This window comes from Lissotriton helveticus, chromosome 2_2 (assembly GCF_964261635.1).
Source record: "Lissotriton helveticus chromosome 2_2, aLisHel1.1, whole genome shotgun sequence".
NCBI lineage: Eukaryota > Metazoa > Chordata > Amphibia > Caudata > Salamandridae > Lissotriton > Lissotriton helveticus.
Window position 1 is genome coordinate 519522676 of NC_136060.1, and position 26895 is coordinate 519549570.

At 48.0% G+C, this 26895-nt stretch overlaps 1 protein-coding gene across 4 annotated transcripts in view; it reads right to left on the reverse strand.

Moving 5' to 3' along the window:
- Nucleotides 1-13597, reverse strand: part of LOC144821614 (uncharacterized) — a 38693-nt gene extending 25096 nt beyond the window's left edge. For 3 of the 4 annotated variants that reach the window (XR_013608395.1, XM_078678853.1, XM_078678851.1), the window contains exons 1-2: nt 13469-13597; nt 11398-11476 (exon numbers count right to left, since the gene is read on the reverse strand). The gene's annotated coding sequence lies outside the window, so the exon portion shown is untranslated. The remainder of the gene's footprint in view (nt 1-11397; nt 11477-13468) is intronic. The other variant, XM_078678852.1, reaches the window with a different exon arrangement.
- Nucleotides 13598-26895: the final 13298 nt, after the last annotated feature.

Sequence of the window (26895 nt, forward strand, 5' to 3'; positions counted from 1 at the left end):
CCACGAAGAGAAGAAGGGTGGGGCTACAGGCTCATCCATCAGCAGCTATCACTGGGTGCCAGGCACCAGGCTGCACCAAGGAGGGAAGGCAGAGATGGGGGAAGGGGCTTTTTCAGAGACCCTGGACGACGCCATTTTGAACAAACCCAGAGGCTGGGCAGGAAGGAGGGAGCAGGGGCAGTAAAGCGATGTGTCGCGGTTTGATAGGACAAACAGACTTCCTGCCAGCCCCCTACTCAACTTTTTTAAAGTGCTTGCACAGGAAGAGATGCTCTCTCTGGGGCGTGGTCTCTGCGCAAGCAGGAGAGAGGTGCAGGAGGAGAGCCAGGCGAAAGGCTGGCGGAGGGAGCCAGTGAAAACAGCTCCCTGCTGAATCACCCCTCTGTGAGACCCAGAGGGCGAATGAGAGTGCTCCCAGTGGCTGGGGAGCGCCACCAGGAGCAAGAAGAGGCCAAGATCATCAACATTGAACTCCTGGTGGCCAAGATACGCCCCCCAGAAGGTATGCAACCGTTGTCCTCTGGAGGGACCGACGATGAAGCGTGTGGGGTTCCGCAGCCGATCCATGATATGCCCCCGGGGTGGGTCAGATCCTGATGCTGCCTCCAACGAGAAGTAAAAGAAGGGGGCACTGTCGCGCCCCCGGGGAGAGGTCGCTGGGGGCCCGGGATCCCAACTCCAGGCCTGAAGTGAAGTCGGGGTGCGCCGTCGCGCACCCAGTGAGTATACCCTCGCAGGGTGCCAGGAGCCCACCCTGGCCCCCGCCGGATGTGAAGCCGGGGAGCGCCGTTTCGCTCCCCGTGAAGATGTGTGAGGGGGAGGTACCTGGGATTCCAACTCCGGGCCCCGCCAAAGTAGGGGTGCACCGTTGCGCACCCTGTGAAAATATGCCAAAGGGGCTCAGGACCCCATCCCCGGGCCCCGAAGAGGGTGCCAGACCAGTCGGGGAGCGCCGTCGCGCTCCCCGTGAAGATGGCAGATCGGGCGCCAGGACCCCACACAGGCCCCCGAAGACTCCGGAGGGAGGGGAGCGCCATAGTGCCCCCCCTCGAAGATACCCGGGGGTCCGGGACTCCATCTCCGGGCCCCGTGGGAAAGGAGGCGGCCGGGGGAGTTCAACCGCACTCCCCTGAGGACCGGAGCAGTCCGGGGCATCTGCCCGCCGGAGCAGGCAGGCCAGACCTACGCGGCCGGCTCCCGCGGCAGTACAGGAATGTGCTGGCGACTGGGGAGTCAGCGGGGGCAGCTCCCCAGTCTGCCCTCCAACGTGTGGGGATGCAAGGGTTGCCCGAGTGGGACCGGTACCCCCACCAGGAAGAGAGCGGGGGCCTGGCCGGGACCAGGCCCACCACCGAGGCGAGAACGCGGCGGAGGACCGCCAGCACCACAAGCGCGGCTCTTCCCGGCACAGCGGGAGAGCAGCTCATCCAATATTCAAGAAAATGGCAGAAGCGCCTCATAATGTCTTGCAGGCCCCGACTGGCCTGCAAGGGAAAGCAGCGTTTTCTCTGTTTGTGGTAGCCCCTGGAGAACGGGGTCACCACCAAGTGAGTGCAAAGGTGCTGGGGGGAGCTGCTGGAGAAGCACAGTCTCCCCCAGCACTAAGAGAAGTCCCTCCCTAAGTCACATGGGGACTTGAAAAGAATAACCCCTCAACGGCTCAGCCAGCATTTAACACCTTCTATGCTGCAAATTGTGTTCTACAGCTGAAGGTGTATGGAGAAGTGCATCAAGGACTGAAGGGCTGAGTTGGGGATGTCTGGAGAAGAGCATCCCCTGGAGGTGAAGAGGTGTAATTGCACCATAAATGCATTTACTATGGTTATTTCTTTTAGAGGGACTGAAGGTCACATGTGTAAGGTGAAGTACCTGTGTAAGGTGATGTCATAAGCAAAGTGGGGTTCTGTTGCCAGCCATTCCTGCTTGGGTGTCTGGCTGTATATGCATAATCCTGTGATTTCATCTGTGATACCTTTAGGGGCTGGAATTGCAATAAATTCTAATGATCCACAAATGTAATGAGTACTATCATTCTAAAGTGATGCCTGAACATGTATTCTTGCTGCTGCTGCGCTTAGATGAAGAACCCAGACTGCGAGCACTTAAGATGTAGTGGTGTATACTTCATGGTCAGTAGGAAATGCTCAGTCGGGGTTGTGTGTTACCAAGGCAGGGTTACCTATTTTAAATGCTTGTTGAGATAATGGGGTGGTCGCCACTGGGATGATACCAGTGCGCAGGGCCCTCGCTCCGGGTTAAGACCAATTCACTGCATTAGGGGCAAGATGATGTGCATACCTGGGAGTGGTGGTACTAGACCCCACCCCCCTTACGGAAGGGGTGGAGATGTTTCGCAATGTCACAAAGTAATTCCAACAGCTTAGGTATATTTGTAAATTGGTGTATAGTATTGAGTGGTGTGTGTGTTTAATAACTGTACTCTTTTATAAAGCCAAGTACAGACTGGACAATCAATTATTGAGTGTTATTGCTGCGCACCTGCACATGGCGATTAGTAGCCCACACCACCTCCCTTGAGTAAGCCTCAGACTGCTCTGCAACGCTACCCTCTGAGAGTCAGGCGCTGCTCTAGGGTGTTTGGTTCCCAGTGAAGGACAAATGTAGTCATGTTATTTGTGCCGGCCTCACAGATGATGCCTCGTTTTCCAACAGTGGGCTATTATAGTGTGTGTACAATGGTGTTTAAAAAGTAGGTTGAAATTGGTCTAGTGATGTACCGTGTCCAATTTTTTATTGATTGGACTCACTACCCTAGTTAAAAATGTGGTGCTTATGTAGGATGCAATGGTGCTAATGAGCAAAGTAAGTGATTGATTAAAATATGGTCAACATGTTTCTTGTCTATGCCTGTCCAAACCGATCAAATGTTAATTCTTCAGGACCTAACAAAACTAATAGTAACCTACGCTACTTAATGACTAGATTCAGTAATAGGTGCCATGTGGTAAAGTAATCAGTCATATGTCAGGTCACAAAGTGAAAACGTTACCTTGGCCAGGGTAGTAACCCTCAGTGGAGCTAGATCATACCCCAGGAGGTGATAGCAGAACGAAGTGCCTATTAGTGCCTCAGACGCGATGCAGAGTCTGCCCCGAGACCTACCCCGGCTCTGCTTCCTAGGTGGGATCTTTGACAAGGTACATCATTAGTCATATTTTAATCCACTTTTTGAACAGCACTCGACACACACTATAATATCGCACCCCCCCCCCCCCACTTCTTCACAAACCTTAAAAAATATCTCCGGCAAAGAATCCCCTAATGGGTGCCCGTCGGGCTTTGCAGCACCCGCCCAACGAGGAGCTAGCCCAGTGATGGAGCATGACACCTTTCAGGTGTATGAGGGCACTTGCTCCTATTGGAGCATATTCCCCTAGTCTGGAACACTACTACCCCCTTTCTTCTTGTCAAAACATCTGGAACTGCACACCTTTGTTTATTAACAGACTATCCAAGCAGGGAGCAAGTGCGCCGGACCTAACTAAGCTCCTGGTTCCTTTTCTTGTAGATTCTACAACTACATTATTCATTCTGGAAAATACTTCCAGGGCCACTTACATAAATACTAATAGTGGTATGTATATTGATATCTTTTTTTCTTTTTATGAGAAAAGTATTAAAAAAATACATAACTTTCACATCATAAACAAAATAAAGATAAAAAAACAACAGCAAAAGACACTTTGTCAAAAGGCCATGCTTGTGATATTACCATTAGTAAACACCCAAAGTTATTAATAGACAACCGCAACTAAAAAAAACATTCAGGAGTATCCACTTCTTATAACAAGGAATTAACATGATCAAACATTCCAGGGGGCAGGAGGGAGAGGGGAGTTTTAGCCTCCACCATTGAGGTTCCTGGCAAAGTAGAGCAAATTCTAGACCACAGAGGGAAACAAATTCCTGCCCTTACTTGCATGTAGCCTGGAGTTTCCCTCGGTAGCCAGGCACTTGCTTCGCCCAGCTTCACCACAGTAACAGCAAGAAAAAGATACTGCTGTCAAATGGTGGGGTGTGCCGGGCGAAGAGCCCAGCACAGCCTTGAGTACAAACAAATATTCACCTTCAACAAGCTGTTAAGTAGGTTAAACACTTTGATCCAGTAAGGCATAATACTAGGACAAAAAGCAAATACATGAGTGGTGTCTTGTTCTAAGCTCGGACAACAAAACAACGCGGACCCATTTATACAAACTCTATGGTGTATAGTATAAACAGTATGGAATTTTACAGGAGTGGAACTTAAGCCCTGAAACAATAAGAACAGTTTGTGCAAGCCGATTGCTCTGTGCAATATTCTCAGGAGAAACTTCTGTGCCCCAGATTAATTTGCTATTTATTAGCCAGCTGGTCAGAATTATACTCCTGGTTCTTGTTATTCAACAAAATTTGATAAAACATTCAAATAAAACCACAACTAGGCACCTTAATAAGAACTTCTAAGGGTTCTTTATGTGTCAAATCTATCTCAATACTTGGAAGGTATAAGTCAAAATCCCTCTACTACAAGTATCTAAAAAATCTCTGGTTAAGAATCTCATAATCATTTTGTAACACCTCGATTGAGTGTATAGTACAATCTTTATACAATTGACCTGAAATTATAGATCGCACCACCAATCCCGGTAGACGGAGTGCACAAGCATAAGGAAATCTGGGTTATAGATCAGTAAAATGTATTGATGCAATCTTGAAATATGCCAGGAGTCCAAAATTACCTGCCAAATGTTTTGATAAACCTGAATTGTGCTAAATCTTGTGTGTTTGAAGTAAGCCGTGTCTATCAAACCTTTCTCAGGCAGGTTAACGTGACTAAAGATCTGATAATCTGGAAACACACCTGCCAAATGCCAGTTGTGTGGGCCAATGACAGCGGAAACTCTCAAAATAAAAGAAAAAATATAGTATAGACCGAGTGACGGGCACGCCATACCTCCCTGACTATAGTGAAGTTGCAAATGGAGCATGGCTCATCGTATTTTTTTTAATACTACCATATCATTTTTTTTCCAGCTTGACGCAACGCTTTTGAAATAACTTTTTGGGAGAAAAGATGGGATGGACCTAAACAAATATAGATAGCGATGCATACTGACCATTTGAATAATATTACATCTACCCATTAGGGCCAGATGTAAGCTATCCCACTTTCTAAGTATTGCAAGTGAGTTCCAGTAGAGGACGTCATAATTGAGACTTACAATGTTATCCATATTAATAAAGATTTGCACACCCAAAAATAGACAGATGTGACCAATTAGGCGTCAGAATTATCTGCTAGCATGCTTAGTCTTTTCGATATTTTGCGTATACCCCAAACTTGCCCATACCATAGGGCAGCATGTTCAATTGCTGGGAGAGCAAAAGCAAGAGATGATTTCATTTTGGCTGTATCGTCTGCATACGTCAGTAGTTTAACGTCAAACTTATGCAGTCGTGAGGGAGGAATGGATACTGAGAATCCTAAAACCTGAATGCAAGGCTCCAGGTAAAGGGCAAAAAGCTGCGGGGACAAGGGGAAATCCAATCTGGTGCCCTGATTAATATGAATAGCATCTGAGTGACCCCCTGCCATTGCAAAGAACTTGAACCGAGAGAGAGAGGTTTATAGAGCTTTGGTACAAATTAATAAAAGAGAGCTAAAGCCCTTGACTGTCATTACAGCCCACAGGGATCTCCAGGAGACCCTGTCAAATGCCTTTTCGGCTTCAAGAGGATCATCCCGGCAGGCCCACTCATTCCACTGGCAGCCTTGAGGGCCTTTATGGCTAGATTGATATGCGTGTGCAGACTTTGCACCAACATCCTTGGGTTAAATGATGGGATATCTTTGGGCTGCTGAATTCCCAAAGACAATGCGAGTGAGGAAGGATCCACCCTTTGATGAATGGGCGTACGGTAGTACGAGGACACACCATGGGTGTACCTGCGACCCAGAGAAAACCCCGACACCGAGTAAGGAGGAATAGGTACACACTGTCTGAATACGTCAAAGGGCCTTTCCTTCAGGTGCCAATAAAGTGATCCCCCCACGATCCTGAAATAGCACGGATGATGCAGTAATTCTCTCCAGGCTTGAGCCATACGATACACATATTCGCTATTGAGTAAAAGAATACACCAACCACAGACCTCTTCCCTTAGCGTATGGCCCTTATGTTGACATAAGATGCACCATGGGGTGCTGTTGCAAAGATGAGTAAAGTAGGATATGTCATCTGCGGATACTGAGTATCTAATACCATGGGTCTTAAACGCGCAAGAAATTTGAGGGTCAGGCCCGCTCTCCAACACATAGGACCGCTCATGGCCTTAGAATTTGACCATTTTTTGATGGAAGAAGCAGCCTTTTCGCCGCAGACCATTTCCACAATGAAGTATCTCAGCAGGCTGCGCAACTAGGTCTCAACAATAGATTAAGGGACCCCAAACCTCGTGGTCCCATGGGGCAGGCAGATGCTGCCCTCCTACCGCGTATGCGTCAGTTTTAAAAATAGTCTAAGAGACCACAATCCCCATGGTCCTGTAGGGCAGCCAGACGGCGCCCACTTACCACGCATGCTTTGGCTTTAAATGGAAGAAGCCATCACCACTCTAGCCCTACCTGCGGCTAGGCGAGAACTTATAATATGCATTACCGCACAATGAGCCTCTTGATGGCTGTGCAATTTTAAGTTCCAAAATATTGTTGCTTTGGTTCTCAGTTGAAATTCAGGACCCAAAGCAGGGAAAGGCAGCATATTCTCTCAAGGTTCCCCAAAGGAGCGCGTGTCTACAAACATATTTGTAATAATCGGATTACTAAGATATCAGCAGCACAAGCAGCAAGATGATCAAAAGGGGCGTCAGAGATGCTAGCATTTATTGCAGCCGTACTTGATGCTGGAATAGCACGAGCGGCGCATTGGCCAGTGATTGGACCAGCCAGCATGGTATATCTCAGTGGAACCGTTATTTCTTGTGGCCTAGCACATTGGCCAGTGATTGGACCAGCCAGCATGGTATATCTCAGTGGAACTGTTATTTCTTGTGGCCTAGCACTTTTTGGACCAAAGAAAGCTGCAAGGTTTTTGCTGACAGCAAATTAGTCAGTTTACCAAAAGTTCTCCTTATGTCCCATGTCAAACAGGTTTACCATGGCTTATCCCTGTCCTGCACCAGTTACTGCTCGAGTTGAGTTTCTTCCAGTGGCTGGGGCTAGTGTGAGTTTCTCTGCTAACCCATCTGTTGCCCCTGCTGCTGGGGATCCTCTAAGCTGTTGAACTCCCTCTTAACCTTGGGCACTATGGGCGCCCTCCCCAGAGGTGCTGTTTTGGAGAGGAGTGTCTGAACGGGGCCACTGCTGCCTCAAGCTCAGGCGCCTGGTGCTTGGCCACGTTGACGCACCTTTTCTAGCGGGCAGCCTCCTCCCTGATCCGGCTTTCCTTTCAGACACCAGATTGATGAGAAGTACCCTCCTGAGACACACCAGGAACGAAAAGAATGAGAAATGTAGACACTGCGCTCTGGATGTCACAGGGATATCGGGCTCAGCCCCAAGCCACAAGTAGAATCCACACTACGGAAGCCAAAAACAAACAGCACATCCGTTTGGGGGTAATCACCATCTTCCCCTAACTATCCCCAGATTCATCAATGTCCCGATTTGCGAGTCCTTAATAGCGATTATTAAGGAATCGCTATTAAAGACTCGCAAAACGTGATTCATGTAGAAATCGCACAATTAAATGCGATTTCTACTGCTTCCTTATTTGCGATTCTCTAATTGCTAATCGCAAATAAGGAATGACTTTGCAATTAGCAATTAGCGAATTGCAAATAAGGAAGCGATTTCAAGGGTGCCAGGGTGTCCTTTGGACACCCTGTAGCACCCCTGAAATGCAAATGTACACAGGTGTTGCGCACACACATGTCCAAAGGACATGTGTGTGTGTAACATACAACTTAGAAAAATGCACTAACGTGCATTTTTCTAAGTTTTCGCTATTTACCACGAAGTTACACTTCACGGTAAATAGCGGCCCCATATTGCGAATTCGCAATTTTAAAAAGGTTCATGAATAGCATTTAAGGAATCTCTAATTGAGATTACTTAAATGCGATTCTTCGCAATTAAGCGATTTCTGTAATTGCGATTTTTGCATTTGGGATGATGAATCCCAAATGCAAAAATAGCGCTCGCAAAGGGCCGGATTCTCAGAATCTGGCCCTTTGCGAGCCGATTTTCCTTTGATGAATCTGGCCGTATGTTTTCCAGTGTTAAAATGTTATGCAGCAAGGCTACAGCCGGAGACCCTTGATGTGGACATGATGAGAGCCAGCCCTGCACCCACTCAGCTTCCCAAGGTCGGCATGTACACTGATATGACCTTGGGAGGATGAATGGATGAATTGGGGACTGGGGGGGGTCTCCCAATTAAGGAGGCTGCAAAACGTCTTACCCTGGCACTGATCTCTTCGAGACTTAAACCCATGGAAGAAAGTGACTACAAACAAAAGACCCCTTGGTGCCAGGAGAGTAAACGCGCCACTAACGTATGCTCCCTGGCTCGAATATCGCAGGATTTTTAAACTGAAACACAAAGACTGGATCATTGGTTGCAGTACAAGCACTTCTGCACTTAATTGTGTCGCACCGAAGTGTTAATCTCCCTTATAACAGACTGATTTGATACAGTGCTTCTTGCACTAAAATTGCCAGTATTTCGCAGATAAATCATACTTATTTACTAAACTTGCAAGGACAGATGCCTTCGATCACCTTGCTGGGTTTTCCATTCAGGTCACAGAAGATATGATCAAGAAGTCATCTTGCCAAGGAGTTTAACCTTCAATATCCTCCAACCTTCAATCGTTTCCTCACACTTCCCCGTCCACTCCCTCCCGGCGACTTCTATACTAACTACAAAACTATATATGTCCTTCAAGTGATATCAATTTTATGTTAGAACGTTCGCTGGGTTAATATGTTATTTAAATGAGATGATATTGCTTCTCTAAGTTATTCTAATAGTACAAAATTGGTGCAGTTTATAAAATGTGTGGGTGTGGTAGTAGCCTGATGTGGGTTTTGGACAGATGTGTATGCAGTGGTGGATGGACGGTGTATGCAGTGGTGGATGGACGGTGGATGCAGTGGTGGATGGACGGTGGATGCAGTGGTGGACGGACGGTATATGCAGTGGTGGATGGACGGTGTATGCAGTGGTGGACGGACGGTATATGCAGTGGTGGACGGACGGTATATGCAGTGGTGGATGGACGGTGTATGCAGTGGTGGACGGACGGTATATGCAGTGGTGGATGGACGGTGGATGCAGTGGTGGACGGACGGTATATGCAGTGGTGGACGGACGGTATATGCAGTGGTGGATGGACGGTGGATGCAGTGGTGGACGGACGGTATATGCAGTGGTGGATGGACGGTGGATGCAGTGGTGGACGGACGGTATATGCAGTGGTGGACGGACGGTATATGCAGTGGTGGATGGACGGTGTATGCAGTGGTGGACGGACGGTATATGCAGTGGTGGATGGACGGTGGATGCAGTGGTGGATGGACGGTATCTGCTGTGGGGATGTATCTATGTATTTAGACTGTCATGTGTAGGAGGGGTTGGCTAATCGGGTTTGTCTGTGACCAGGCCTATGGAAGTGTATGTATATGTGGAGTTGTGTGTGTATATGTACAACTCGCATGTTGCTTATTTAGGAAGGTGTGACTACTGAACAGTGTATGTTTGTTAGGGGTGACTAAGCTGCTAGAGTTTGTGGGAGTGGTGTGCAAGAGTAAACTATATCTGCATGCATGTGAAGGTAGAACAATTGTCCTACCATCTTAAACCCTATTCAACAGTGCAACAGCGCGTGAAGCAATACACAGTATTCACAATGACTTGCTCACAAGAATTCCTGCCACTGCTTTCTAGTAACCGTCAGCATTGTTTAAGGAGTTTTTACACTTTTCACACGTATGGTCATTTAACTGGACAAGCAGTCATACATTTCCACTCAGGAATGGAACATGTTAAGTTACTGAGTGCAGAAGGGGCCAGAAACCACATTACACGCCTTCCTACTCTGTGGACTGCCATGAAAGTACAAAAGTGTGTTTGTTTTCATAGTCAGTCTCCATACTGTGGCCTTCCTCCTTACCCATTTTAGGTCTTGCCTACACAAGTTCTACAAAATGTATGGTTTACAATTCAGTGGGCTTACAACCTGCCCACAGCCTAGCGTGAGTTGTTTTCCGTGTCATTGTCATTCGCAATCTTTTGAATGTTTAGCTCCTGTAGGCTTGCCTTCCTTTCTTGTGTTCGCTTCTACCTTGAGCATTCACCAAGTACATGTGTTCTTCCTCGTCTTCCTTCTTCCTTATCTTTTCATTACTCACTATATATAAAATTGTAAGTGTTTCGCATCATTCCTTGATGCACATTGTGCTTTCCTACTTTTAACACAAGCATACAGGTTCTTTCTTATGTGGGTTTTACCCTGGCTGCCGTTTCTATTGACACTCTAATTACTTACACCCATAACTGTACCCCTCCATGCAGCCAACTCCAGTTTATGCCACTTCTTTCTACACTACTCCACACAATGCCGTTGTACACTTCTCCATATAAAGCCACTCTACACCAGTTTACTCCATCTCACTCCACCGCACTCTACTCCAATCCACTCTATGCCAGTCCAATCTACGTCACTCGTTGACACTTGACCCCACTCTATGCCACTACTCTACACCACTCCACTGTACATTACCCCACCCCATTCTAATTCACTCTCCTCTCAGTCACTCTGCTATAAGCAACACTGCTAAGTGTCAGCCATGATGAGAAGCAGTCATGCTGCTGTACAACATGGCTAAAACCATTGCCAAAGACAATAGCTCTCACATACGCGAGGCCTAGAGACTTTGCCAATGCTGGCTTTATACACATATATCAATCTCATACACTGTATAAATGTGTGCCCCTCCCCCACCCGTACTCAGGCGCATGAGGTTGTTTTTTTTAGTGTAGGAGGAAGTAGGTTAGAAGCCAGTAATGATCTCACCGGATGTATATTAAAAACATATATTGATTCAGCCATATTTCATTTATTCCATTCTGATAGTTGTAGCCCTGATATTTCTTATTTCAAAAATACAATTCTGCATTCACGAATGTCAATAAAACACAGGAATGGGAATTGTAGCTCTGCACACTGGACTGCGCTCTCAGTCAAAATCGCACAAACAAGCATTGAAAATGTCACCCTGAGACAGAAACATTTCATGCTTGCAGAAAGAACCCCGTGCAGCTATCTTGAGTCAACTCTTATTTGAATGCTGTGGTTTCTAAGCACGGATTTATCCTCAGAAGTACTTGCCTGAGCATGCCACCTGGGGGTCATCTAGGGGTCACGGTGTGCAGAAGGACTTCCTTGGGGTGGATGGTGTGGAACGGATCTAAGAAGGAGGAGCGATGAGACTTGGTTAAAGTGGGGGTGCAATGCTGTCTATGTGGGTGGGGTGGAAAATGAACCCCTTAATGGGTGGGGGTACAGTGGGACCTCCTAGGGTGTGTGGGGGGTACAGTGGGACCTCCTAGGGTGTGTGTGGGGGGGGTACAGTAAGAGGTATTATGGGTGGGGTGGAATGGTGTGTTTCAAGGGGGGGTACAGTGGGACCTCCTAGGGTGGGGGGTACAGTGGGCTCTCCTAGGGTGTGTGGGGGGTACAGTGCGACCTCCTAGGGTGTGTGGGGGGGGTACAGTAAGAGGTATTATGGGTGGGGTGGAATGGTGTGTTTCAAGGGTGGGGGTACAGTGGCAGCTCCTAGGGTGGGGGGTACAGTGGCAGCTCTTAGGGTGGGGGTACAGTGGCAGCTCTTGGGGTGGGGGTACAGTGGCAGCTCTTGGGGTGGGGGTACAGTGGCAGCTCTTGGGGTGGGGGTACAGTGGCAGCTCTTGGGGGGGTACAGTGGCAGCTCTTGGGGTGGGGGTACAGTGGCAGCTCTTAGAGGGGGTACAGTGGCAGCTCTTAGGGTGGGGGTACAGTGGCAGCTCCTAGGGTGGGGGTACAGTGGCAGCTCTTGGGGGGCTGGTGTCATTGATCTGTTAAAGGTGGGAGTTTCATGGGTTGTCATCTTTGGGGGGTGCAATGGCACCAGGGTGTGTGGGGGGTACAGTGCGACCTCCTAGGGTGTGTGGGGGGGGTACAGTAAGAGGTATTATGGGTGGGGTGGAATGGTGTGTTTCAAGGGTGGGGGTACAGTGGCAGCTCCTAGGGTGGGGGGTACAGTGGCAGCTCTTGGGGTGGGGGTACAGTGGCAGCTCTTAGAGGGGGTACAGTGGCAGCTCTTAGGGTGGGGGTACAGTGGCAGCTCCTAGGGTGGGGGTACAGTGGCAGCTCTTGGGGGGCTGGTGTCATTGATCTGTTAAAGGTGGGAGTTTCATGGGTTGTCATCTTTGGGGGGTGCAATGGCACCAGGGTGTGTGGGGGGTACAGTGCGACCTCCTAGGGTGTGTGGGGGGGGGGGGTACAGTAAGAGGTATTATGGGTGGGGTGGAATGGTGTGTTTCAAGGGTGGGGGTACAGTGGCAGCTCCTAGGGTGGGGGGTACAGTGGCAGCTCTTGGGGTGGGGGTACAGTGGCAGCTCTTAGAGGGGGTACAGTGGCAGCTCTTGGGGTGGGGGGTACAGTGGCAGCTCAGGGTGGGGGTACAGTGGCAGCTCTTGGGGGGCTGGTGTCATTGATCTGTTAAAGGTGGGAGTTTCATGGGTTGTCATCTTTGGGGGGTGCAATGGCACCAGGGTGTGTGGGGGGTACAGTGCGACCTCCTAGGGTGTGTGGGGGGGGGTACAGTAAGAGGTATTATGGGTGGGGTGGAATGGTGTGTTTCAAGGGTGGGGGTACAGTGGCAGCTCCTAGGGTGGGGGGTACAGTGGCAGCTCTTGGGGTGGGGGGTACAGTGGCAGCTCAGGGTGGGGGTACAGTGGCAGCTCTTGGGGGGGTACAGTGGCAGCTCTTAGGGTGGGGGTACAGTGGCAGCTCTTAGGGTGGGGGTACAGTGGCAGCTCTTGGGGGGCTGGTGTCATTGATCTGTTAAAGGTGGGAGTTTCATGGGTTGTCATCTTTGGGGGTTGCAATGGCACCAGGGTGGGTGGGGGTTTTAAGTGGGTGTTTTGGGGGTGGAGGGTGCATATGGATGACGCAGCGGAACCCATGGTGTGGGGGTGGGATCTTTAGGGGGGGGCTCAGTTCGAGCCAGTATGGGGGTGGGGGGGGTTGGGGGCGTGTATACGGATGGAGAATGCAGCAGAACGATCATGGGGTGGTTTGGGGGGCGGGGGCCACGGGGCCCATTATGAGTGGGGGTACCAAGGGGTGTAGTCTTGGCGGGGGGGTGGGGCAGCCCCTCCCGCCCCGGGGTAAGAGCGCCCCCCCCCGGGGGTCGTACCTGCTCCGGGCCGCTCTGCAGCCCTTCGGGTCCCCACGAGGCCTCTCCAGGGCCGCGGTCCGCCGGTGCTGCCGCTGCCCGCGCTGACCCGGAAGCGGAAGCCGCGTCCGCTGCGGCGCACGGACGCCTGGCCCGGAAGTGCCAGGGGTGATTGACAGCTGCTCCGCACGGACGGAGTCCCGCCCCGGGCCCGCTCCCAGCGCCGCCTCCGTTGTGTCTGGCTTCGGAGCGCTTTACACGAGCAGCAGTGACGTCACTCCGGAGCGCACACACCCGTGACGTCACTCCGGGGTACCCTCACCAGTTTTATTTATTTATCTATTTATATTTTTATTTGTGCGTTTTTCTCTCGCGCGGACTTTACCCGCAGGCGTCAGAGGCCTCACAGGAGGATCAATAGTGATTGATCCACAGGAACAAAATACAAAAGCGAACAAAGTTACATGGATCAAAAGTGACACTAGTGAGCAACCAACATACATGAGGGAGCAATCGGTGCATTAGACCTCCCACTGCTGATAATTTCTACTTTCCATGACCATGGAAGTGCCTGCCCAGTGTATGCCTGTGATTGGAGGGTCTGCCTTTTTGCAGTATTTTACATGTACTGGTGTTTGGTGCCCTTTTGTAACATGCACACACCACTCTGCCCTTGCAACACACGGCTGCTACCTCTCACATGTCTTTACCTTTGATACTTGCACAAGTGCCACCTTGCCCACGTAACGCTTGTTCCTGAGCATGAGTGTCTAGCACTTATTGCAGGACTAGACCTCTAATGATACTCTGTTTTCTCTTATAACTGCACACTTGTCACTTTCATTTCCTCTTGTGCACTTTTCACTACCTCATGTATTTTGGTTGCTCACAATTTTTACTCAAGTATTTTGTTTGCTCACGATTGTCACTATTACCTTATGTAAGTAACGTATGTTTTTGCAATCTGTTCTTTTGTAATGTCTCTCATTTTGTTTCATTTCTGTGCCTAATGTGAAGCGCTCTGACGCCTTCGGGTAAAGTCCGCGCTATATGAAAATGCATAAATAAATAAATAAATAAATAAATAAAAATTATAGGAGAAAAAAGTGACATGTGTGCAGGTTACAAAAACGTAAAAAATACAAGTAGAGGTAAAATACTGCAATAGAAGGCAGACACTCCAGTACAAAAACAAACGTTACGAAGGCAATGGTGGCACTTGTGCAAGTCTCTAAAACAAACAAAGTGTGTAAGGTAGCAAACAGGGTGTTACAAACAAAAGTGACGTGTGCAAGTTCCAAAAGGGCACCATACACAGGTATTGGGATATTACTAAACATTTAGACTACCAGAACACCCTTGGGAGGAAGTACCATAAACCTGGCCAATAGACTTTCCAGTAATGAGAGGTCTTCCTTCAGACGAAGGCAAGGGTGTGAGTTAGACTTGGAGGTGTCTTTGGAGGAGGAGAACTTTAAGGTCCCGTTTGAAGGCCTGGGAGGAGGCGGTGGTCCGGAGCTGAGGCGGGAGTGAGTTCCAGATTCTCACTGCGCTGCCTGAAAAGGATTGGGCCATTGTTCTTTCCTTCTTGAAAGTGGGGGGTTCAAGCAGCAGATTTTCTGCATTCCGAGAGGGTCTAGAGCCTCCAGAGAGTTTCAGTTTATTCAACAGGTAGCGAGGAGAGGAGGAGTGCAAGGCTTTGTGGGTGATACAAGCGGTCTTGTAAATAGCTCTAGCCTCGATGGGAAGCCAACGAAGGGAGGGTAGCAGCGGTGTGATGTGGTCGCTTCTTTTAGCCCCATAGATGAAACGGGCTGCTGAGTGTAAGACCGATTTCAGGGGGGACAGGTGGGATTTGGGGAGGCCAGTCAGAAGGGAATTGCAGTAGTCTAGTCTGGAGAGGACCAGCGATTGCACCAGTGTTTTCAGGTCCTGCTCAGGGAAAAAGCGACGGATTCCCCAAAGAAGTCGCAATTGGTAACGTGCAGACTTTGCCATGGAATTGATGTGAGAGATTAGATTGAGATTGTTGTCGAGTAAGACACCAAGGGATTTTGCGCTTTCAACAATGATATGCTTATTGTTTAGTAGATTCCTCTGATCCATCCATGATTGAACCGGGGGAGGAGAAAGTGAGGAGGAGAGGAGGAGGAATTCAGTTTTGGAGGGATTCAGAATCAGTTGATGAGTTGACATCCAGTTTTGAATGGAGTCGAGAGTTGAGCTAAGGATAGAGAGATCGTGGGTGGAGGCAACCTTGAGGTAGATTTGAGTGTCGTCTGCGTAGAGATGATAGTGGATCCCAGATTTGCTTAGGAGATTTCCCAGTAGTTCTAAGTAGAGATTGAACAATGTGGGTGCAAGTATAGAGCCTTGAGGAACACCTTGACCTACCGCCAGAGGAGGTGAAAGGCTGTTCGCTATTTTGATCATTTGTGATCTATCAGAGAGGAAGGAAGCAAACCATTTAAGCACAGTGCCCTCCATGCCCATTCTCTGTTGCAGAGTATTGAGGAGTGTGTCGTGGTTGACAGTGTCAAAGGCTGCGGAAAGGTCAAGGAGGGAAGAAGACAGGACCCCCCGAGTCGAGTATCCTCAGCGCGTCATCGATCACTTGCAATAGGGCTGTTTCAGTGCTGCAGTTTTGGATGAAGCCGGACTGACATTTGTCAAGAAGATCATTGTCCTTGATATAACGAGAGAGTTGTTTCACTACACATCTTTCTGTGATCTTCGCAAGAAAGGGAAGGTTAGTGATGGGGCGGTAGTTGTTGAGGTCATTCGCATCAGCAGAGGGTTTTTTTAGCAGAGGGGTGACCTGCCCTGTTTTGAACGAGACAGGAAGGGAGCCTTGACAGAGGGAGAGGTTGACCAGAGTGGTCCAATAGGACAGTGAATGGGAATAGAAGTCGATAGCAATGGCACTAGGGATGGGGTCAAGAGAATGGTTGGAAGGCTTTGTTTCGAGGATGCATTTGAGGAGGGCATCTTCAGAAATGGGGTCAAAGTTCTGCCAAATCGCTACAGATTTGCGCTCCTCAGGAGGGGTAGGGTGAGCGACCTGAGCCACAAGGGATTTCACTTTATTGTCAAAGAATAGAGCAAAGTCCGCTGCTTTCTTTGTAGAGTCCTCCAGCTTGGAGGTTGGGGGAGAGTGGTTAGGAATCTTGATGAGATCGAATAGTTTTTTGGGTCTATTCTTGGCAGTGTCAAGGAGGGTTCTGAAGTGGACGCTTTCCCAAGGAAGATGTTCTTATGGTATTTGGATCTTGCAGAACGAAGCGTGGCTAAGTTATCGGTAGAGGGCGCTTGCCTCCATTGTTTCTCCAGGTATCGTAGCTGCTTCCTTTCTTCATAGAGGGATTTGTTGTACCAAGGTGCTGAAGGAGTGGGTCTAACCTTTTTGCTTTGGAGAGGAGCGACCTTATTGATTTCGACTGCCAGGACTGTGAGGCATTGGGAGGTGAGTTCGTCAACATCTAGGCTCGGGTCTAGCTTTGGAAGTGATAACAAGGATGATTCACAGAAGGAACCAATGTCAATATTTTTAACATCACGGAACCAGGAGGTAGCCCTCTTAGGTTGGCCAAGAGTTATAGAGTGTGAAAGGTGAAGAGAGAATGGGATGAGGAGGTGGTCAGACCAGTCTACATGAATAGGGGTAGTGATAGAAAGCCTGTCTGCTTTGGAGATAACAAGGTCCAGGATTGAGCCCTTAGAGTGTGTTGACTGTGTGCAGTGTTGTATAAGATTGTTTGCAGAGAGGAAGGTGGCAAGCGAGTTTGCAGAGGAGTCTTGCGGTGAGCCCCAATGGAGATTGAAGTCCCCCACAAAGGTCTGATTGTCACTTTCCGAGTGTTGGTCGCTGATGAAGTCAATGAGTTCTTCCAAAAACGAAGGGTCGCTCCCCGGTGGACGGTAAATGACATGGAATCTGAGGAGTGAGCTATGGTGCAATTGGAGCTCAAGAAAAAGGCCTTCAAAAGTGCGGAAAGAGCTGAAGGGAAGAGCCTTCAATTGAAGGGAGTTTCTTAAGATGACTGCAACACCTCCCCCAACGAGTTACGTCACTCCAGAGCACCCTCACCAGTGACGTCACTCCAGAGCGCACTCAGCAGTGACGTCACTCCAGAGCGCACTCAGCAGTGACGTCACTCCAGAGCGCACTCAGCAGTGACGTCACTCCAGAGCACTCTCACCAGTGACGTCACTCCAGAGCACTCTCACCAGTGACGTCACTCCAGAGCACCCTCACCAGTGGCGTCACTCCAGAGCACCCTCACCAGTGACGTGATGTCACTCCAGAGCACTCTCACCAGTGGCGTCACTCCAGAGCACTCTCACCAGTGACGTCACTCCAGAGCACTCTCACCAGTGGCGTCACTCCAGAGCACTCTCACCAGTGACGTCACTCCAGAGCACTCTCACCAGTGGCGTCACTCCAGAGCACTCTCACCAGTGACGTGACGTCACTCCAGAGCACCCTCACCAGTGACGTGACGTCACTCCAGAGCACCCTCACCAGTGACGTCACTCCAGAGCACTCTCACCAGTGACGTCACTCCAGAGCACTCTCACCAGTGGCGTCACTCCAGAGCATTCTCACCAGTGACGTCACTCCAGAGCACTCTCACCAGTGACGTGACGTCACTCCAGAGCACCCTCACCAGTGACGTGACGTCACTCCAGAGAACCCTCACCAGTGACGTCACTCCAGAGCACACTCGTGTCTCTCGGGCCAGGGAGGTGAGAGATTTTCAAATACAAACAGGGAGAATGTCATTTCCCCATTGACTTCTATTGAACAAGATGCAAATCCAGGCGGGAGGGGGTTAAAAGGAAGATCGGGAGTCTCCCGCCTGGATCGGGCCGGTTGGCATGGCTGCTGCAGGCACAGAGAGAGTGAGGGATGTGCCCAGGTCACAGGTGGATGAGCCAGTGCTCCCCAGCTCCAGAGTCGGCAGCTCTGGCCCCAACGCCACATCCAGGACTCAGCCCACTCTTCACCATCCAGCCCAAGGACGCGGTTCATTTTATAGAGCTCCATGCATGGCAAGGACACGCGTGGGACGGGGATATGAGTTCCATTCCACCCCTCTCTCCTGCTGGCATCATGCAGGAGACACCAGCAGCCTACAGGCCTGCCAAGTGCCACGCATCTCGTGGCACACTAACGCAATTCAAGTTCATGCCGCGTGGGCAGCCGTTTGTTGCAAACAAGATGCAGAGAAGGCTAAGCGGGCATCTCTATTTCCCAGCCTTGTTATGAATCGCTTCACTCTTTTTCATTAGCTGTTAGATACAGATACCCAGAGAAAGCCGACGCCATAGGTTAAAAGAGCTGTAAGAGCGCTGCTGACACCGAGGCAAACTGAGAAGCACCGAGACACTCTACCCCGACCAGGCCTGGGAGTGTCCCAGAATTACGTTGCAGCTGCTGGTCAGAGTACTGGGACCAGGTGGATGGGGCGGCTCAACACATGCTGACAACAGTGCTGCAGTTCGTTGGCGCCAAAATATATCCAATATATTGACCTTTGCATGTCCAAATTAAGTAAATAACAAGCATTGGCATATGAAATGATTAGGCTCTTGTATAGCGCACGACTACCCGTAGGCATCTCGGCGCTTGCTTAGGGAACCCGTCCTGGTATTCCCCTGTGAGATACCCCGGCAGGGTGTCCACAAGGTGAAAGCCAGGCATCCCGCCGCGAGGGGCCGTAGTGGAGATTAAGCAAGCTATTGCCCAGAGTCGCAGAGTGTGACCCCGTGAGTTGAGTAGGCACCGGAACGAGAATTATCGAGTCCGTGGAATTTTTGAGCCCGAGACCCGCCGAGGCGGGGAATCGAACCCTGGTCCACGGCTGATCTCAGCTTCCAGGTCTGCCACCTCTAACCACTGAGCCACGCTTCTCACATAGCCAATAGGTCTCACCTTTGGGACCTTCTAGGTGTTTAGTTATCCAGCACAATATCCTTACAACATCAGCTATTGCGTGGCTAAACACGTATAAGGTCCGAATGTCTGACATAATATCGACAGACAGAATATCTACATACAAAAATATCGAAATCAAAAATATCGAAATTATATCTACATAATGGTAAGTACAAAAATATCGAAAAAATAATATCGTAGTACAAAAATATCGAAATTAAAAATATCGTTTTTTTAAATGTATTAATAATAATGTAAAAATAATTTTAAAATACATATAATTTAACAAATATTAAATAAAAACATTAAAACATAATTAAAAAATTAAAAGTAATACATATACATTTAAAATAAATTAAAAACGTAATAATTTAATGTAATTTTATTTTTTTTAATTTCATTTAATTGATTTAAATTAAATTTAAATTTATTTTATTTTTACCCTGTACGCCTGTACCCCAAAAACCCCAAACTGACCCTGAACCCTAAAAATACCCCTGTACCCCAAAAACCCAAAACTGACCCTGAACCCTAAAAATACCCCTGTACCCCAAAAACCCAAAACTGACCCTGAACCCTAAAAATACCCCTTTACCCAAAAACTGAAAACTGACCCTGAACCCTAAAAATACCCCTTTACCCAAGAACTGAAAACTGACCCTGAACCCTAAAAATACCCCTTTACCCAAAAACTGAAAACTGACCCTGAACCCTAAAAATACCCCTTTACCCAAAAACTGAAAACTGACCCTGAACCCTAAAAATACCCCTTTACCCAAAAACTGAAAACTGACCCTGAACCCTAAAAATACCCCTTTACCCAAAAACTGAAAACTGACCCTGAACCCAAAAAATACCCCTTTACCCAAGAACTGAAAACTGACCCTGAACCCTAAAAATACTCCTTTACCCAAAATTAATTAACATTATTTAATTACCAATTAATTATTAATTAACAATAACAATAAAGTAAATATATTAGCACATTAGCTATAATTAATTTAATTTACTAATTAATATTAATTTTTCCCAAATAATTAATTAACAATAAAAAAATTATATATATTAAAAAATTACTTTAATTAATGTAATTAACTAATTAATATTAATTAATTGCCAATTAATTATTAATTAAAAAGATGTACAAAATTATATTAATTAATTAACTAATTAATATTAATTAATTACCAATTAATTATTATTTAAAAATATTTACAAACATATATTAATTAATTAACTAATTAATATTAATTAATTACCAATTAATTATTTATTAAAAATATTTACAAACATATATTAATTAATTAATTATTATTAAACTACTTCCCACCCTATTCCCCTATAAACCCACAACCCGCTCTAATACTAAAACGCAAAATGTTAACAAAATTACTAATTTTCAAACATACATTTCTAAACATATTTAGCAAACATATAAACAACAAAATAAAATACATAACACTAAACAACAAAATTTCGATATTACTAACATACATACCTTAATCTCGATATTCTGTCTGTCGATATTATGGCACATCGATATACTATACCATCGATATTAAAACATCGATATTATTGTATATCGATATTTTAATTTCGATATTTTGTCTGCCTACCATAAGGTCCCAATGGCGAGACCTATTGGCTGTGCCAATGCTTGTTATTTTTTGTTCTTGGAGGAAACCGGGCTAGTGCCAGAAGGGTCAAGGGTGTGTAGCAGGGAGGTAAGAAGTAAATGCCAGGAGGGACAAGGGTGGCTGTCAGGCCATGGGGGTGAAAGGTGAGTGCCAGAGAGGTGAGGAGTGAGTGCCAGGGAGATGAGACGTAAGAGTCAGGAGGGTCAAGGGTGAGTGCCAGGGAGGTGAGGAGTGAATGCCAGGAGGGACAAGGGTGACTGTCAGGTCTTGGGGGTGAAAGGTGAGTGCCAGAGAGGTGAGGAGTGAGTGCCAGGGAGATGAGACGTAAGAGTCAGGAGGGTCAAGGGTGAGTGCCAGGGAGGGGAAGGGTGAGTGCCGAGAAGGGGAAGTATGAGTGCCAGGGGTGAGGGGTAGGTGCCAGGCCAGAGGAGTGAAGGGCTAGTGCCACGGAGGTGAAGGTTGAGTGCCAGGGCAGGGGGATTGTGAGACCTGTCAGCCCTAGGGTGGTCTTTCCCAATTTGTTTTGCCCTTGCCTCATTTTTCCCACCTTCTTTTTTTGTTGGCCTTAGGTCTCCAAGCACCTTTCCATTGCTAATCAATGCTAAGGTGCAGGTGCTCTCTACTTCAAACATGGCTGCCACTGGCCCCTGCTACTGCAGCGTGTTTTTTTTGTGTAGCACCCTAGTTGCCAGGAGCTGGCTGGAACCCTTAAACATTGTTGCAATGCCAGCCTTCCATCGCCTGCCCTTAGTTAGAGTGGGGAAGCTCCTGGAACCTTCCAGAATAGAGGCGGAGCCTATTTTTGCCGCCTTAGAGAATGGTCACCTGACCTGAGCATATATAAGGAAAGGAGGGAAACTTTTTAGTCAGTTGGGGCATCACTGACCTGGGGGACCCACGCAGGAGACTTAGGCGGTAGGGCCTAGTCAGGGGCCTATGCCACTGGGAGTGACAGGGCTTAGGTGCTGCCTTCCAAGTAGTGAGTGTGAGAAGTTGGCCTGATATATAGTGCTCACTATTCTAGTGATCACTTTGTATCATACCAAACAACCCTTATTGATGATTGGTTGTAAGTCAACCTGATAGACCAGCTATCCTAGTAGCATGGACAAGAGCAGTCTTTAGGCTAAACTCTGAATGGCATGTGAAGCCAGCTGTTTTACCATCACATATAGCCCCTGAACACCAAGTGAAAGGACACCACACAAGTTGTTATAAAAATAAAGGATATTTATTAATAACAAGTCTACCCTGAACTCTTTATGAGTCAGGGAGCTAAGCACAATACAAAACTCTTACGAAAATACTACAAGTTGCACAATTTACACAAATGCCCGAGGGGCACGAAAAACCATATACTCTAAAAGTGGAATGCGAAATACTAGCAGGTAAGTAACACGATACAGAGGCTTCAGGATCGCTAGGACTACCTTACTGAACCCTCAGGTTAGGAGCAGGAGGCCCAGGGAACCCGGGTGCAGAGTGGGAACTCTTACGCGGGATGCGGGACAAAGTCTATGGATGCTAGCAGTTCTTAAAGTTACTGTTTCCGGACGAATCCGACTAGGTAGACTAAAAACGAAAAAGGATCTGGACACTAGGATAGTGAACCTGTGCTGGAGCACCAAAATGCTCGTGTTACCTAGCCCAGGGGCTGCGGCTGCATAGGGTTCAAAAGACGTCGGGAATCCTCGTTGTAGTCTATGGAGCCTGAAAGAAGAAGTTGCTGGCAGGCGACCAGTGAAGATGTTCGGTGTGATCCAAGGCTGGATCGGCGAAGAGGACGACCTGAAAGCAGAGGGGACTCAGTTCTTAATCACTAGCCAGTGATTGTGTGGGCACCAGGATGGCACCGGATGAAGTCACCTCGACCAGGTGAGTGGGCGACGCTGGACTCTGCAGTCACACGGGCTAGGAGGCGCTGTCGGCGGCCAGGCTGGAGGTGCGAGCTGTCCCACGAGGGTATCTGCTGTCGGCGGTGCTGGATCCAAGATTGGAGCAACAAACCTTGGCAAAGGCAAGCCCACGCGGTGGAGTCAAGATGGCGTCTGGAGTGGACCAGGAGGGTCCAGGGTACTTCTTGTTGGACAAGGAGCAAGGGCCAGTCTAGGGGACCTAGACCAGCGGTGAAAACGTCGTGGTACGTCTTCAGGAGGGTCACTAGCCAACGGGCAAGTGACCGGACAACGTGGCAAGCAGCAAGGAAGCAGAAGGGCCCCACGCAGACTTCGTGGATGCTGGGGGGCTGGACTTCGGTGCTGGAGCTGCTTAGGTTAGGGGCTTCTCAAACCCCAGTGCACTCACTCGAGGGTCCCTCGGAGGTCGTGCTGGTTAAGCGTCGTGCAGGTTTTGAAGATGGCCGGTCCCACTGTGGAAAAGTAAATTTTGCCATGTTCTGTGTCCCTACGCGTCCTCCATCATATGTTATGTGTGCATGATTAATATGCATATGTATTCCCCATGTTCGATTAATGACGCAATTACAGTTGTGTCCACCTCTAGTATGCCAGTTTCCAGTTCTCGTGAATACTACGAATATCAGGCCTATGTAAAGCTACGTTGCCACGTTTCTCAATGTGCACGTTATTCCATTGTAAAGTCCCCGTTTCTAGGCCTCAAAAGGGCCTGGACACCGGATTCAGCTTCTGTCTCCTGAGCCTCGCTGAGGAGCGATACAGCCCCCACCTGTGTTCCTGACCCTTCACTTACTTCCTGCCTTACAGTGCCCGGCTCAGCCTGGCTCTGCCTCTGAGTCTGCCAAGAGTATGTTATGATTCTAAGTTATCAGTTCAGTCCTCCTTCTCTGCATTCCTAAAGCTACTGAATCGCATCAATAGTTTCCGTCATTGTCTAGCCTTTACGTCTCCATGTAAGAGAAATACTGCATTTAATGGTCATTTAATATTCTTCATCACGCACTACATGTAGAATAATGCATGCTCCAGTCTTAGAGTCTGTTAGCCTTTACCCCGATAACTTTTGGATTCTATCAACATGTTCTCTAAACATCAGATACTAGATACTGTTTAGGTACATGTCGCCCTGACTCTCCAGACTTCAGTCTCTGCTCCTAGCACAGAGTTCGTAGCCCCCAGCTTCTCCTAGTAACACGTCATTGCCAGTTTGCGCGCACCATTAGGTCAGAGGTCCCGGCTCCTTGGGTAGCCCCCTCCATGTTTCCGCCCCATTCATGACATATTCTGTTACGTTTGCATCACATGTCTATGTATACGCCTCTGTTACACCTACTTTCACCCTTATCTTTCGCGACTGCTATTGACCACACCCACTGCTCCGCCTATCGTATGTATTGTAATGCAACTGTTTTAGTATATATGATCGTGTATTGTTATTAAATGTTAGCGCGCTCATCCCAGATCCAGCCCCGGCAGCTGCCGGGCTCTGCCATTCTATTCCTATGCAGGTTGTCCTGTTCCTGTCCTTTATGCTGTAATAAACCTGCAAACTCCTACTACCTCGAATCTTGACTCTTATTTATTGAGCTATCTGTTATTGCTATGCCTAGTCAAACCTAGATCCGGTATTATTTATTTATATACCACATAATGGCGCCCGAATAGGGACTTGCCCTTTCCCCACGCGTCGGTGAAGCCACGCCGGCCCCCTGACCCTCTGCAGTCGTGACGGAACTCTTCTGCGCACCGGCAGATATTTCTGCTTCAAGTATCCCTCAGGCCCACGGAGGAGACGGAGGAGGCGGTCCAGCATCCAGACGAGACGGTGGAGGAACGCGGCGAGTCCCGACCAGAGCCCAAGCCGAGAGTCCAAGGTCCGAGGTATCCGGAGGCCCACCCGTAACAGAAGTCCGAAGTTCGTCCGTCCGGCGTCGAAGTCGTCCAGTCCAGTCCGAGGCCTTCCGTTCTTGCTACCCGGTGAGTACCGTTGCTGGGGTAGTATCTAGACAGGGTCAATCTAAATTGTCTCTGGTCCGATGGGTCTGGGTACGCAGATCTGAAACGAAGTGTTCACCTAGGTGGATACGGGTCTTGATGCGTCCCTTTATGGGACCGGTATGTTCCGTGCTGTTTCAGCAGCGCATCCAGTAATTCTAGTCTGTTCCGTTCTCGAGAAATTCATGTGTTTCTGTTCTCAGTGTTCCAGGTAGTATTCTGTCCGAACTGTTGCTTCATAATGTCATTCAATGTATTTTCAATGTCGTGGTATGCCTGAATTGTTTTCTCAATTGTTATTGTTCCTCGTGTATTGTATTGTGTTCAGATTCAAGTTTGCAATGTCCCTCTTTTCGAGATTACGTCAGTTAAAAACTAGAAAGGGTCTGCTAGAAGAAGCAGTTCCTGTCCCGCCTAGGGACAGTCCAGGTCATTTTATGTATCAGAAGCATGGCATAAGCGCCATATTATATCTAGATTTATGGGTAGAGTATACCAAGGAGTTAGAAGATAAGTATAGATGGCCCGTATCAGGTACATGGGATGCCGAGTGCATCATGAGAGTAGAAGAAGCATTATGGAAAAAGAAAGCCAGACAGTCACAGAAATATGCCATCGAGTTATGGCGCAAAGAATCTCATAAAAGAACCGAAAAAGAAATCAGAAAGTCAGAACTAAGTAGAGAATCCTTAGAACGAGCCCAAGAAAGGGAATTAATCGAGATTGGTGAACGAGTCAAAACCGAACAGTCAGACAGACAGAGGCATGCCCTTATTAAGGGTATGTACCCTCTTCTTGCCGAGGGCTTGCCAAAAGCGACCCCGGAGGCATCCAGTAATTTTCCGCCACCATTAGTTCCGACCAAGCTACGTCACAAACCGACCGCAGCTGATATTTTCATTTCGTCCTATTTGGACGACACAGTCCCAGAATATGCAAATCCTGTTCCTGCTCCGCCAGTCCCTGTAAATCAGGCACTTCCCGCTCCTCCAGACACCGGAGTACCTGTTACGGTACCCCCGGTCCAGCCCGCCATACAAGTCCAGCCTGCATTTCCATTTCCCACTCTGCCAGGACGAAGAGCATCAGTCGATGGTTCCAGTCTAGGGGCCGCAGGAGGAGGTCCTCCTCAGACCCCGCCGCCACACAAGCGTTTAACGTTAGCCGAATTACATGTACAAGCGTCACAGCGTACGCCCAGATATCAGTCTGTTGCAGAAATAAGAAAAGCCCTTACCGAATGTGGCTATGATCCAGTCCCAGGCGAGGATAATATGGTTTTATATTCATTACGCGTGAGAAAGGTGACAGAGTATCTAGTCACCCTACCAGATATGAAAGGAGATCTAGACAGAATATATCGTTTCATCCGTACAGGGAATGATCCAGAAAGTATTAGTGACGTCATGTGCCAAAGAAAAGTTGAAGTCCAGCTCATGCTATTAAAGTTTCTGATTAATTGTCTAATAAGAGAACAAGATTATCCGACCAAAGATCAAGCCGAAATGAAAGTCCTGACAAGGTGGAGTGATAATATAGCCGAGGGTAAACACAAGACTATCAGTAGTATAGAGAGTATGTACAAGAAGATCCGTAAAGAAATAATAAAGTTACACGAACAACGTAAAGCAGCACAAGTAAGCGAGAAAGAAAATGACTCTTCTACAGAAGAGGTAGAGGACGAGAATCCCGCCAGAATAGCGTATGTAGGAAAATCTAGATTTCCAGACCGACATTTACGCCTAGAACACAAGTCAACTTTACATCATCCAGCACCAGAACAAGGTTCTCTGGAACAAGTATTTCAAGCTACCGATCACATTCTGAAATCACGAATCGGTTACAGTGAATTAAGTACTATGCATGAACAAGAACTAGTCCGATCAGCAGTCCGATGGATTACTGATTCTACCACTTTTCCAGACGAAATAGTGGCACAAATGTTTCTGAAAATGCCCCCAG